Source organism: Schistocerca gregaria, chromosome 3, assembly GCF_023897955.1.
Source record: "Schistocerca gregaria isolate iqSchGreg1 chromosome 3, iqSchGreg1.2, whole genome shotgun sequence".
Classification (NCBI taxonomy): Eukaryota; Metazoa; Arthropoda; class Insecta; order Orthoptera; family Acrididae; genus Schistocerca; species Schistocerca gregaria.
In genome coordinates, this window is record NC_064922.1 from 429,755,520 (window position 1) to 429,770,738 (window position 15,219).

A 15,219-nucleotide genomic window follows, 5' to 3' on the forward strand; every position below is an offset into this window, starting at 1 on the left:
ACAAACTCACTCAACAAAACCTACAGGTGAACTTCTTATATACATACGTTTGTACGAAAACTTCGGAGTGCGAGTTGCACTTTTTCTTTATTTTCAAAGTCTATCTGTACACAGCACCGTTGTGGCAAAAGGTAATTATTTTTTTTCCTTTTGCAACCTAGGTCTCTTATCTCATGTATTTTGTTATCAAGAAGGTCCAAAAATGTGTGTAGTATTCGTCAGTCAGAGGTTCACCCCCTTGCGAAGTGTTTAATACACCGCGCAACACAATTAAAGAGTCACTTTTTCGAAACTTCGTAATTGTCTGCCGTTCTGAAGAAGAAGTCAGAAATCTGGCTCGAAGGTGCCTACAACTTCCCTCTGTTTTGACGCAAGAACCTGCCGCCCTGCGATGTCACCCTCGTTTTCGGCGACGCAGAAGTTCAAGTGACGTGTAAGCTCCGTTAATGATATCACATTGGCTCCGAATTTCACCCCAATTCTGGCCAGCACAGGCGCGTTTCACACGATGGGAAGATCGTCATCCATCCCTTATTTTGGCGCCTCTACGAAGTAGGTCAGAACTGCAATGCCAGCATTGGAAACACCCTGTTTTCTTATGGACGGCCGTCGTGGAAAAGATTTCAGACAGTCCGCCGCTCGGAATCAACGCGTAAAGATCTCAGGTTGTCGCATACATCTCATCAATGAAACCATCCCTTCAAAAATGTGTGTGAAATCTTGTGGGACGTAACTGCTAAGGTCATCAGTCCCTAAGCTTATACACTACTTAACATAAATTATCCTAAGGACAAACGCACACACCCATGCCCTCCGCCGGGACCAGCCGCAAAGTCCATGACTGCAGCGGCCTTAGACCGCTCGGCTAATCCCGCGCGGCGAAACCTTGCCTTTCTTTGGGATGAGGATTACAATATATTTCGCGTTCGAAAACGACAGTTCACAGTAGGATGAACAACTAGACGACGTCTTTGACAACCTCTGATACAGCTGACACTCCCTGGACGATTCAGCCCGTGTCTACTGACTTTGTGGGCCTGTAACGCCACCGAACGTGCTCGCATTGTTTTGGAATGTAGCGCGACCCCAATTTTTGTTCTGGTGCGCAGGGTGAAACCACTAGGAACCGTTCAAAACCTCTTTAACGTGATATGAAGCAGCAAAGGATATTTATACTTTTCAGCACTCCTGTGGCATTATCCCAGGGGACGGGTATGGAGGGGGGGGGGGGGGGGCAGTGTCACACACTGACATTGGATGAACAAATCTGCAGAGCCATCAAGAGAAGAGGAGAGGAGAGATATCGGTAAAGGGAGATGGGACAACCTTCTCATCGTGCGACACGTCCACGGCGGCGTTGGCGAGAATTGTGTTGAATTTAGTGCCAATGTGACATTATTTACCTACCTTACACTTGACACGAACTTCTGACCGCTGGCCTTTTCGTCGCATGTGTTGACACCTTGCTGTTTGAAGCGTCGCCGAGCCTGAGGATGACAACACAGGGCTCCATGATTATGCATCGTTACTAAGGACTGTTGCAGGCACTTTTGAGCAAAATTTAAAACTTATGTGTCGCAGTGGAAGACAAACTACATGGTTTAGAAAAGGTGACCTTTTAACTGTGTTGCGCAATCTAAAAAGAAACTTGTTTACATCTCAGAAAACACTGGCCATATTACATTTCCTGTGCGGCAAAGCAAGCTAACCTTCTCCCCTCCCTACTCCTCTCAGAGTTTGGACGTTAATTTGTGCATATAGGAACTACATTTGGTATTTTTGGAGTCTCCTGTTTTTAACACCGTGGTCTTTCGTAGGCTCAAGGAATCCTATGGAGTGGGTATTTGCTCTGAGACCATTCGTATTTGTCAAGCCCGAAAATATCGCAGTCTTTGGATATAGCTTTGTTAAATCAGAAACAGCATGTCGGCTTGACGTCGTATTAAATACGCATCACGTTCGTAACTACAAAGGCTTCACGAAATCGCGCTACAGTCTGGAACCACGCGACGGCTACGGTCGCAGGTTCGAATCCTGCCTCGGGCACGGATGTGTGTGACGTCCTTAGGTTGGTTAGGCATAATTAGTTCTAAGGGACTGATGACCTCAGCAGTTAAGTCCTAAAGTGCTCAGAGCCATTTGAACCATTTTTTTAGCCTTCCATGAACAGAGGACAGCTGCTTTCTATTGATGCTCTAAGATCAGTTCGAAGCAGGTATAGTCAGGTACGACGTTACTTCGATGCGCACATGAATTCATAGATAGATAAACGTTAAATGCAGGAAAATGTTAATTTCATAACAATGTTTATGATATACCTAGACTAGCTTTTTGCTAACGGCTTCGCCTGCCCGCGCGCCCCCATCCGCAGGGTGTCCCTCCTGAAGAGTTGTCAGGCGTATCTTCTCCGATGGTTCTGCAGGTATGCAATTTCATTTTTGCACTGTGTATCGAGTCAACTGAAAGAAATATTTCTCATCACGTCTTTCATGAGACGCCCAGTGTCCACGGAGAGTTTCAAATAAAATGATGTTTAAAGCGTAATTTTACGTGCCCATTCGGTGGAGCTGTCATACTATTCAAGTGCTATATTCGTTTTATCGACATGTAGTAACAGGAACTGTAAAACGCGAAGAATAACTAGTACTCCAGTAGCAACTGACGAGAACATTGCGACTGTCATCACCCTACTTCCCACAAACTTCGCTCATTGGAAGAGGGGTCGAAATAAGCGAACACGTGTGTCTGCTTATTCGTAGGTACTTGACCGTTTGTGAAAAGACGACTGTCAAAGTTTTAGAGGTATCTTAAAGGTACTTTACATGCCTTTTACCGCGCGATATCCTCAGACGAATTGGCGGCACAGTTGTCAACGTCGTAGCTTCATTAATATTGCGCCCTGTGTTCGAACCCAGTTATTACTTTTATTTTTGTTCTTTATCTATACACTCGTGTCTAGAAGATTATTACATGAATGTCTTCCAGTATTTACTGATATAATGTTGTCTTTATTCGTCCACTAATTGTATGTTAGATGAATGAATTTAAAAAGAAATAGAAAATAATTTGAAAATGTTTCCGATCTAATACCTGTAGTGATCTAAATGCATGGTTTGCCGCGAAATTATTGCGAATGCGCGAAATCTTCACCAATGTTAACGACGTTTCTTTCCCAAGTGAGATTCAGACGAAGAAATGTCACTGAGGCAAACCTGTCACAGCGCGATGCTCGTGGTAGTCAGGATATCTGTCTTTCGAACGTTTCTACCGTCGCTATCATCCAAGGGAAGGCATCAAATGTTCCTGAAGTTTAAACGTATGAATAAAATATAAGAATTTCTTTCATTCAGACGAAAGATAGTTGATTGGGAAGTTGGTCAGAGGGAAATTCGAAAACGGACTGGAAACCATGGCCTGATGAAAGAAAGAGACAACGACATTGATAAATTCTACCTAGCGTCGTCCTGTATGGGGCCCATACATGAATAATGACAAAAATAAATAGGAGAATTTAAAAGATTGTCCTCCCTGAACATACCATCCATATATATGTATTAATTATACAAACATGCCGGGTGATCAAAAAGTCAGTATAAGAAACTTCCTGGCAGATTAAAACTGTGTGCCCGACCGAGACTCGAACTCGGGACCTTTGCCTTTCGCGGGCAAGTGCTCTACCATCTGAGCCACCGAAGCACGACTCACGCCCGGTACTCACAGCTTTATTTCTGCCAGCATCTCGTCTCCTACCTTCCAAACTCTCCTGCGAACCTTGCAGAACTAGCACTCTTGAAAGAAAGGATATAGCGGAGACATGGCTTAGCCACAGCCTGGGGGATGTTTCCAGAATGAGATTTTGATTCTGCAGCGGAGTGTGCGCTGATATGCTTCGGTAGCTCAGATGGTAGAGCACTTGCCCGCGAAAGGCAAAGGTCCCGAGTTCGAGTCTCGGTCGGGCACACAGTTTTAATCTGACAGGAAGTTTCATATAAGCGCACACTCCACTGCAGAGTGAAAATCTCATTCTGGAAGTCAGTATAAATGTGAAAACTGAATAAGCCACGTAATAATGTAGATAGAGAGGTACAAATTTACACACATGCTAGGAATGACATGGGGTTTTATTAGAACCAAAATAAGACAAACGTTCAAAAAATGTCCGACAGATGGCATTCATCTGATCAGAATAGCAATAATAAGCGTAACAAGTTAAGACAAAGCAAAGATGATGTTCTTTACAGGAAATGCTCAGTATGTCCACCATCATTCCTCAACAATAGCTTTAGTCTAGGAAAAATGTTGTGAACAGCACTGTAAAGCATGTCCGGAGTTATGGTGAGGCATTGGCGTCGGATGTTGTCTTTCAGCATCCCTAGAGATGTCGGTCGATCACGATACACTTGCGACTTCAGGTAACCCCAAAGCCAACAATCGCAAGGACTGAGGTCTAGGGACCTGGGAGGCCAAGCATGACGGAAGTGGCGGCTGAGCACACGATCATCACCAAACGACGCGCGTTAGGGATCTTTAACGCGTCAAGAAAATGACTGCTTTTTTTGTTCTAATAAAACCCCATGTCATTCCAAGCATGGGTATCAATTTTTACCTCTGTATCTACATTATTCCGTGGTTTATTACGTTTTAAAATTTATACTGACTTTTTGATCACCCAGTATATTACATTAGATGTGTGACTTCTGGTGAAATGTAGCTGTAATTTTACAATTAATATAATGCCCTTGTATCCCCTAATTTGATAGGAAACATTCGAGTAGCAACCTATTACAGATATGGGTAGATAAATGAAAACAAAAGTAAAATAAATAATAATCCTGTTTCGAACAGAGGAAGCAAAATGAAGAAACCTCAACACTACTGAGATAGCATTTCGTCTGAGGACACTGAGCGGTAAAAGGCACGTAAGTACTTCGAACTACCTTATAAACTTTGACCGTCATTTTTTCAGAAACGGTTGTTATCTACGGATAGGCTGAGACACGTATTCACTTATGTCGACTGCTGTGCCACTGACGAAATCGGGTGATGGCACCTGGCGTATCCTCCTGGTGAGTAGTGTTGCTGCATGGCGGTGGCACTCAGCATGGGCCAAAGTGAGGACGTCGCTGCTGAAATACTGGTTATTGTTCGTGTTCTGCTGTCGCTGTTACTATATATCGAGAAAACGAATATCGCACTGGACTTCTGGGGCCGCTCTATAGAACTGGCGCGTAAAATTCCGTTTTAAACATCAATTTGTTTGTAACGGGAAACAAACCGAAGCTTTCCGTCGACAATGGACCTCGAATGAAAGAAGTGATGAGCAGTATTTGTTTGGGTTGACTCCAGCTACACAGTGGAGAAACAAAACTGCATGTATCTACCGAAACACCAGAGAAACTGCGCCTGTCGTCTCCTAGGAGGAACACTCGACACATTTCATAAACGTGTAACACATTTCTACACACTTACCCACATCTCAACGGAATTGCGCTCAGCAGTTTTATCTTAATTCTGAGGAAATTTGATTTTGCCAGTAACTGATTGTCGTTTACAGACCTTGTTTAAAGATTTCAGTTTCTTTTAGTGATTCGATTTTTAATTGTATTAAATACACCAGATACAAATGTGCAAATGACCTCAAATGGCTCTGGGCACTATGCGACTTAAGTTCTGAGGCCATCAGTCGCCTAGAACTTAGAACTACTTAAACCTAACTAACCCAAGGACATCACACACATCCATATCTGAGGCAGGATTCAAACCTGCGACCGTAGCGGTAGCGCGGTTCCAGACTGCAGCGCCTAGAACCGCACGGCCACTTCGGCCGGCCTGCTTTCAGTCAGTTGAATCACTTCACTCTATTGTTGTTGTCACGTTGAGACATTGTAGTTTCCTAAGTAGGCTAGAGAGATTACTGTGTATCTCCACACCGCATCACAAGACCTATTAGTCGACCACAAAATTGTTCCATCTGGGACTGAGGGCTTTTCGGTCGGTTTCTTGTGAGTCAGAGCGCAATCGGGTTGACAGTATACCCACAACTGACCTTAAAGCGTAGGTAGCGCGATGTGTTTTTCTCATTCAACACTGCACTTGTTTACTGTAGCGTCACCGTGTGTTTCGGTAATGACCACGTGCAATAATAACGTGGTTGAGTAGTACATGCATTCGAAACGTAACATTGCATACTAATGGTGTATCGACAAGTTAACACCTAATTTAATTCTTTTGGCGTCCGTAGCGCCGAGTATCTTTTTTTTTTTTTTTTTTTTTGCTTAATTTACGCTTTGAAATTTGTACTCAGTGCGGATGCAGTAATCTTCTTACCGTTGGAACGGGCAACGCCAAATAACTAATGCTTTAACTTCCAGCCGTATCACTCGGTACGGCTGCTGGTCGCTTTCTCCGTCGCTCCCCGTGACAGAGCAGACGATTGGTTGTGAAGGCCGTTTGTGTTGGCGCCGAGCCCAGCTTTGACCTACGTGTCTCAGGGTTATCGCATTGGCTTGCTTATCGCATGCAAAGGCCTGACTTAGGATGCGTCTTTCTAATTTAGAGCTGCACTTCCTACAGCCTTCCTTGCTGCGTGAGTTGCGTAATAATTGTTTCCATGCTGCAATTAGCATTATATTTTGGAAGTAATAGGGGATACTAAAACGATATCATATATGAGCAATGAATATATGGTTGTGTTCTGTTAATGATTTTGATGTTATGTCTCTCTGCAATCAAACAGATGCAGTTTATGATTTGTCATCAAAGTTTCGCCCCAGTTTACTGAAGCGCCTTCGGTGGTCTGAAATGTAAACAGCTTTTTAATTCCATGCAGCACTTAGCTGACATGTTCTCTCAAGACGTTTTAGACAGTCCTGGCCCTCGCTTAGTGTTGTTTTACTGTTCCTAGTGAGCACTGCTGTTGCACTACTTTTACTCTTCCTGTGCTTGTGATGTCAACACACCATGCACACTAAAAATAATGTAGTAAAGAAAGCCCTGTACAGTTTTTGTGTTATGAGTTTATTATCTGCATAGGTAAAGGGATGTATATTTCCTTGATGTCTATCTACACTACAGTCTAATACTACACATTGCCTTTACCTAATGCACACGTAGATAATAAACAGAACTTCATTACTGACCGCGTACTGACGTGATAAAGCAAGAATCTATGTTGTAAATAATAGATTTCAGCTATCAGTCGTCCTTTTTCAATTTTGTTGGCAGATCTAGATTTCAGCTAGAAACTAGCGATTCTCAATGCACTATCGTTTCTGATCAATGCACGTATTACCTGTTGGAAGGGCTGACTGAGTATTCAATGAACTGTGGATGAAGCCCGACCAACAGGCATTGAGAATGGCTAGTTTCTAGCTGAAATCTAGATCTGCCAATAAAATTTGAAAAGGACGACTGATAGCTGAAATCTGTTACTTGCAAGTCAATAACAGTCGCTGCGTGCAACAGCCTTCTGAATGGAAGGTAACCTGAGAAACTATGTTATTAATCAATGAGTAAGATGCAACTCTCACTCTCCAAGCACACTAAAAGAATATCACTGAAGCTACTATCTGCAGGCAACGTATGTTTTTCAGATTGTTATCTACTGTTCACGACAATAGAGCACATATTAGTTAGACTTGTACGAAAATTATTACATTACTTTGTTAAACTAAACGTCTAGACCTAAACTGGGCGCCGACTGTAACAATTTAAACGATTAATGAAGATGTAAAGGAAACATATCAGTCAACTCAGAAACTGCGGAAGAGATACACCGCACTATCGAGCGACTACGTCTTGTTCTGAAAGGTTTTTTTATCAAAGTAATACGAGTACGGTTCCGTTTCAAAATTGGTAAAAAAATGTAGTTGCACGTGTAGAACTAAAAATTTCAGTAATACTAATATTAGCACTATTCACGAGTGATATCTTGTAATATGACTTGTTCCACATCATATCGATAAAATAATCGTGAAAATGATCTACGGAACATGACATTACTAAACTAAACTGAAGTTTACCAAGCATTGCGTTAGAAAATAAATGCGTTATTAGCCATTCACTAATGTTTGACATTACTCGTCTGAAGTATCTTTTATGACTTTGCAAATAATGGAACTAACTGCTGTACTGTGTGGTAATCCTGTGTCCTCCCGTAGTCCGTAGGTAATTCAACTGTTTTGCACGTGCACTTAGCATGTCTACTACATTTTTCCTTTAGATATTTACGAGGATTTGCTTAAAAGTAATGCCTCCGGATTTTTTTTTATTCTGTTTTCAATATGGGTTGAGGTATTACATGCTTAGTCGACTTTCCCGCTTCGCTGGCGCAAGTTGAAACCCTGTGCCGCTAGATGGCTCCAGAATGATGCCGTGTAACCTAACTGTCAGGTGTGAAAAACAACGTGCTGTAATCGAGTTTCGAATTCGAGGAGTTGGTTTATACATGGAGGTGTGTGGCGCCATCAAACGTTCTGCAGGGTGAATACCTTGGGAAAATATGTAGATATGAATAACTAAGATGTATAAAGTCAATACGGTTTGTTTTATTTAAAAATCCTTTACAGATTTCAGAACGCCCTTGTATATGATAAAGAGTTGCAATTCTCTGTGATAGGAGAACGGGCACCAGAGTGTTCTTCGTATTTAATGTTGTTACGAAGCCTGGTAGGGTATACAGGGCGTTCCGAAATTCCCGTTACAAACTTCTAGGACTTAATTCATCCACTTTGGTTCAGGAACTGAATTAGGCGCGAGGCAGGTCACAACTCAAAAGGAAACAACGAAACATCCTTTTATCACTTCAGCGCCTTTGTTTGTATTAACAATTAAACATTATACGATTACATTATTCCAAAACAAAATAACTCACCATATTGTACGTACAGAACAGTATTGATGTATGATAACAGCGGCTCGATATGGCGACCACGAACGTCGTTACAGACATTGTACCTACGAAGCACATTCTCGTACACACACTCCATCCCACCTGGTGCCTCTAATTTATAGTGCAGCGGCCGTAACTAGAGCCAGCATATCCCCCCCCCCCTCTCTCTCTCTCTCTCTCTCTCTCTCTCTCTCTCTCTCTCTCTCTCTCAGTGTTCCGTAAATTAAACTTTGCATATGACTCCACAAAAAGTAGTTCACAGGCGATCAAGGCGACCACGCGGTTGGACCATCTCGACCAATCCACCTTTCACCATATTGTCTGTTGAGATCTTTCCGAACCGCACACGAATGTGAGATGGTGCATCATTATGCTGAAACCACATTTCCTGACGGGCATTCGGTGGCACAGCTTCCAAGAAAGCGTCCAATATGTTTTGTAGGAAGATCAAGTATGCAGGACGAATTAGCCTGCGTGGAAGGAAATATGGCTCAATCACACGACCGTCAAAATTACCTGCCCACACGTTTAATACCAAAACTGTGCTGAAGTCCCTGACCTCTTCTGCAAACAGAATTCCACATGGAAACAGGCGTTTATCGATGCAACCGTGGTGGAACCACGTGCAACAGCAACCGCGTTGTGGAAAATAGGTTGGACCCATGGCGTGTGCCCTTTGTAAGTGGCGTAGATTTAATTGTTGCTCAAGCACAATGCCGCAGACTATACTGTGAAACACCTATTGCAAGCACAAGTGCTCGTTGACTGGTTCTCTTCAAAGCGATGCTGTACACATTCGAATTCGGGCGTGCGGCGTTGCTGTGTAGCACTAAAGTTCTGCCTACTCACGGTGAAGGTACTTGTTTCACGAAGCCGCTCGCATGGCTTGGGCAAAAAGTTTGTGCGTGGCGTGCTACGCTGTGGAAAACGTTTGTGCTAAGGCCGAATAACAGCTCTTCCGTTAACTCGAGCTTCATCATAGACAAGGAGCATGGCGGTGTATTCCGAAAACGTGCACCAAACTATGTTTACTGTATCGGAGCTGCAACAGGTGTTGGAGAGGTCTCAAAGCGAGGCAGATTTTAAGTGGCATCAGGTGACCATCTGACGTAGCCCACTTCACCCTGTTACCCTGCGGCATTCCAGGACAAGCTCCCAAATTCTGCAGTTGTGGGCGTTGACAGACCATCGGAGCGTGAAATGAGCTCCGTCGGTCCACAACACGTTACTCAACCATTCGTCATCTTCCGCCATCTTTTGAAACGCCCACACCGCAAATGCCCTCCGCTTCACTAAATCGCCAGGTAACAGTTCATTATGCCGATGGATTTTGTACGGATAGCATCGGAGGGTACGTCTAAGTGCCAACCAAACAGTGTATGGAATGCCGGTGCGACGTGCTACTGCACGAGCGCTGACTTCCCCGTATATAGACGAACCCGCTACAGTCTCCATTTCTTCCTGAACTGTTTCAGCAGCATTACGCCTTGTGCTCGGTCGGCCACTAAGGGGTCTATCGTCTATACAACCCGTGGCTTCGAACTTGGAAATCATTCTCGCTACAGCTGCATTTGTTAATTGACCTTTACCCGTTCGAATGCCCTTCGTATGGCAATAGGATCGTGACGCTGAGCTAGCACATTACCCATTCTTTTCAGCCGGCCGCGGTGGTCTAGCGGTTCTAGGCGCGCAGTCCGGAACCGCGCGGCTGCTACGGTCGCAGGTTCGAATCCTGCCTCGGGCATGGATGTGTGTGATGTCCTTAGGTTAGTTAGGTTTAAGTAGTTCTAAGTTCTACGGGACTGATGACCACAGATGTTGAGTCCCATAGTGCTCAGAACCAACCAACCAACCATTCTTTTCAGGTAACGTCAACATGCTGCGACTGCTGGCGCATCTGATTCTGTCTCTCATCACAGATCCTTTTATACACTATTGTCATGCGCAGTCACTGACGTTTTGCTGTCCAGCGCCATCTGTCGGCCATTTTGTGAACTTTACTCTTTTTTTTGTTATAATAAAACCCCATGTCATTCCAAGCATGTGTCAATTTTTACCACTATCTACATTATTCCGTGGTTTATTAAGTTTTCAAATTTATACTGACTTTTTGATCACCCGGTATGTCCTGGAAGTTCGTAACGGCAATTGCCAAACACCCGTGTAACGGGCGTGAACAACGTCAGATGTTATCACTGTAAACGATGTGAAGTTGTCGCGTATTCGTATGAGACAGCATTCTAAAGATTATGAAAGCGGTCCCCTTTTGTGTTTACACTTGGCCAGCTGGTCGAGTCGTGCAATACACCAATTTGTGGAGGGTTCGATATGACAGTGCCCCGATGTTGGACTGCCTGAGAACGTGAGGGCAAGAAAAACTCGTCGTCAATGTTCTGGACGACCACGCCTACCCACCGCTGTATTATGCACTAGGCACATCGTAACCCAATCACATCTGCGCCTGCCATCCGAGAACAAGTAGTTGACTCCCTGCAACATTCTCTGTCGTGCTGGGCCATTGGTAAGAGACTAGCAACAGCCGGACTAAGGAATTACCTTCCCGTGCGTAGGTTGCCGTTAACATCACGATACAAACGGCTGTGTTTCGATGGGGTCCAAACTGGAATGCATGGGCCACTGATGAATGGTGACGCAGTGGGTTCAGCAAAGAATCCTTGTTATGCACTACCCAGTATGGCGGCAACCTGGGAGAGGTCCCATTCTTTCAATACTCTGGAGACAAAGCGATGTTACTCCTGGCGTCGTGGTGTAGGGAGCATCGGGTATGCCTTCATACCACGGCTGCTAGTGATCAGGGGAACTGCCAGCGCGGCGGTACGTCACGAGCAGCCTGCGTCCTCACCTGCTACTTCTTATGCGATACTATCGTGCTGCGTCTTTTCTGAAAATGACAATGAAATTATCGTCCACACATGGAATATATCCCTACGAACTGTCTGCGTGATGACATGGTACTGCTGTTGGCAGCAAGATCCCTAGATTTGCCCCTGACAGAAAATGTGTGGGACCAGCTCGGACGCATCTGTCCCAGGCCCAGTATCCAGGACAGCAAGCTACAACAGCTGTGGGCCAGCTTGCCTCAGAGGAGGATACAAGGGCTTTATGACACGCTTCCCACCGGAATCAGAGCATGCATCCAGGCCAGAGGAGGTGCAACCGTTATACCGATAAGTGGGTTCGCACTGCAAAGTTCTTTGTAAATCTGAATACTTTGTGTTCACTGAGAACGTCATATGCCCGGTCACCAAGTGAAAGTTTCCATTTGTTTCCTGCTCCCCTTCTGGATAGTTTTTGTCATGCAGTGTACATTCTATGTTTCTTTCTGACACGATCCACACCACAACATTCATCGTTCATAACAACTAAAAACATATACAGGGTGAGTCAAGAGGAAAGGTACATGCTTTGAGGGGTGATAATATTAGTGATTCTGAACAAAAATCTTCATATGGATGTATGCCTTATTCTGAATGGTTTCCGAGATACAGCACATTTAATATCACTTTTGTAGGCTTCTCTTGGATAACTCGAAAACCGCATCCTCAAACGAAAACGTGTCGCAGTACAAAATTGAACTATATTGACTCTCCTACTAAAATGTTCCTATTCATTTTTTTCTCTAGAACTAATGGTCTGTGTGAACAGAGCGAGATAATGTTGAAAAACTCGCTCGACGCGCATGCGCTGTAGCTTCGCAGTTTTTGTAGGCCAATTTAGGTAGTTACTCGACTTAATAGGCCACAAGTGTCTTTCTGTACTATCAAACATTGTCACTGTTTACAACGTATCACAGAAGTATAGAGCAAGTTCATACGAGATACTTGTGGCCTATCGTGTCTGGAAACTACCTCAAATTGGCGTGCAAAAACTACTTAAGCAACAGCGCTCTTACGTCGAGCGAGTTTTTTCAACATTCTCGCGTTCTCTTCGTACAAAGCTTTCGTTCTAGAGAAAAAAGGAAATAGGACCTTTTTTGTAGTAATTTTAATATTGTTTAATTTTGTACTGCGACACATTTTCACTGAAGAGTGCGGTTCTCGAGCTATTAAAAAAAAACGTACAAAAGTGACATTAAGTGTGTTCTATCTCGGAAATCATTCGGAATAGGGCAAAGGTCCATATGAAGTTTTGTTTGAAACTAATAGCCCTCAAAGCCTGTACCTCTCCTCCTAATTCACCCTGTATTTATTTACGTCCAGGATCAGCTGCCAGGTCCGTGCATTTCGCTACAATCTTTTGGCTTTACAGTCTTGCTGTATTCAACAGCATCATCCGCTAAACAGCCTCACAGACATTGTGAGGTTACCCTCTAAGACATTTATACACACATAAAAAGAGTTTTGCATCACCTCGGTTCCAAGAGTTCCGGAACCTGTACAGAAAATTGGAATAGTGATCAACATAAACATCATTTCCGTCCTTCCACACATTGCGTGTTGTACCACCATACAGCGAGACCTTCAGAGATGGTGGTCCAGATTTCTGTACACACCGGTACCTCTAATACCTAGTAGCACGTCCTCTTGCATTGATGCATGCCTGTATTCGTCGTAGCATACTATCCACAAGTTCATCAAGGCACTGTTGGTCCAGATTCTCCCACTCCTCAACGGCAATTCGGCGTAGATCCCTCAAAGTGGTTGGTGGGTCGCGTCGTCCATAACAGCCCTTTTCAGTCTATCCCAGACATGTTCGATAGAGTTCATGTCTGCAGAACATGCCTGCCACCCTATCGAGAGATGTCGTTATCCTGAAGGAAGTCATTCACAAGATGTGCACGATGAGGGTGCGAATTGTCGTCCATGAAGACGAATGCCTCGCCAATACGCTGCCGATATGGTTGCACTATCGGTCGTCTGATTGCATTCACGTATCGTACAGCCGTTACGGCGCCTCCCATGGTCACCATCTGCGTACGTCGGCGCAAAATAATGCCACCCCAAAACAGCAGGGAACCTCCACCTTGCGGCACTCGCTTGACAGTTCGTCTAAGGCGTTCAGCCTGGCCGAGTTGCCTCCAAACACGTCTCCGACGATTGTCTGGTTCAAGCCATATGCGACACCCACCGGTGAAGAGAACGTGATGCCAATCCTGAGGGGTCCATTCGGAATGTTGTTGGGCCCATCTGTACCGCGCTGCATGGTGTCGTGGTTGCAAAGATGGATCTCGCCTTGGACGTCGGGAGTGAAGTTTCACATATTGTAGCCTGTTGCGCACAGTTTAAGTCGCAACACGACGTCCTTTGGCTGGACGAAAAGTATTATTCAACGTGGTGGCGTTGCTGTTAGTGTTACTCCAAGCCGTAATCCTTAGGTAGCGGTCATCCACTGCAGTAGTAGCACTTTGGCGGCTTGAGCGAGGCATGTCATCAACGGTTCCTGTCAATCTGTATCTCCATGTCCGAGCAACATAGCTTCGGTTCACTCCGAGACGCCTGGAGACTTCTCTTGTTGGGAGCCCTTCCTGGCACAAAGTAACAATGAGGAAGCGATCGAACTGCGGTATTGACCGCCTAGGCATGGTTGAATTACAGACAACACGAATTGTGTACCTCCTTCCTGGTGGAATGACTGGAACTGATCGGCTGCCGGACTCCCTCCGTCTAAGAGGCGGGCTTAGTGACATCTCTGAACAGTCAAAGGGACTATGTCTGTGATACAATATCCACAGTCAACGTCTACCTTCAGGAGTTCTGGGAACTGGGGTGAGAGAAAAGTAATTCCTTGCACAACTTGGTAAAAAGGAACCGATTGACACGTCATATCGTGAGGCATAACTGAATACTTCATTTAGCAATGTAAACGAAGACCAATGCTCGACTGCAGCGAGCGGGTTCATACAGAAGTCGGCTGCAGTAATTACGCAGAGATATAGGTATTCACACAGGACAGACTAGCGCACTGATCTGCATCAGATCAGTCTTCCAACTGAAAACGGCATGCATGACTGATGCGTCTGTATTTTATCCTTTTGGGCTCAAGATCTTCGTTCCCACGACTGCGTATTTGGTTCTGACTCCTTAGCTACTCTGCAATTTGTATACTTTCACTGTTGTTAAGGGAATATTCCTCTAACTTGCTCAACATTCCTTTCAACACTAGTAGTCGTTGCTAAAGACACTTCCATTTTCCACCTTGGCTGTATTATGATCACAGTCATTAATTTTACGCGATCATCTGATTTCGGCAATGAGCCTTTTTGAAGCGGTTACTCATGATTCATAATTTTACCCGGTCATTTAACTACAGGGTGTCTCAGGGAGAATGGTCAATATTCTGAAACATGACAATCATTCGACGTAAAAGAA

General features: G+C 44.4%; 1 protein-coding gene across 4 annotated transcripts in view; it reads right to left on the minus strand.

Annotated features, from left to right (window-relative positions):
• Positions 1–15,219, minus strand: part of LOC126356283 (mitochondrial amidoxime reducing component 2) — a 111,914-nt gene that overhangs the window by 73,730 nt on the left and 22,965 nt on the right. For 2 of the 4 annotated variants that reach the window (XM_050007157.1, XM_050007156.1), the window contains exon 2: positions 1,408–1,487. The exons of the other annotated variants lie outside the window; for them this stretch is intronic. The gene's annotated coding sequence lies outside the window, so the exon portion shown is untranslated. The remainder of the gene's footprint in view (positions 1–1,407; positions 1,488–15,219) is intronic. 4 annotated transcript variants of the gene reach the window in all.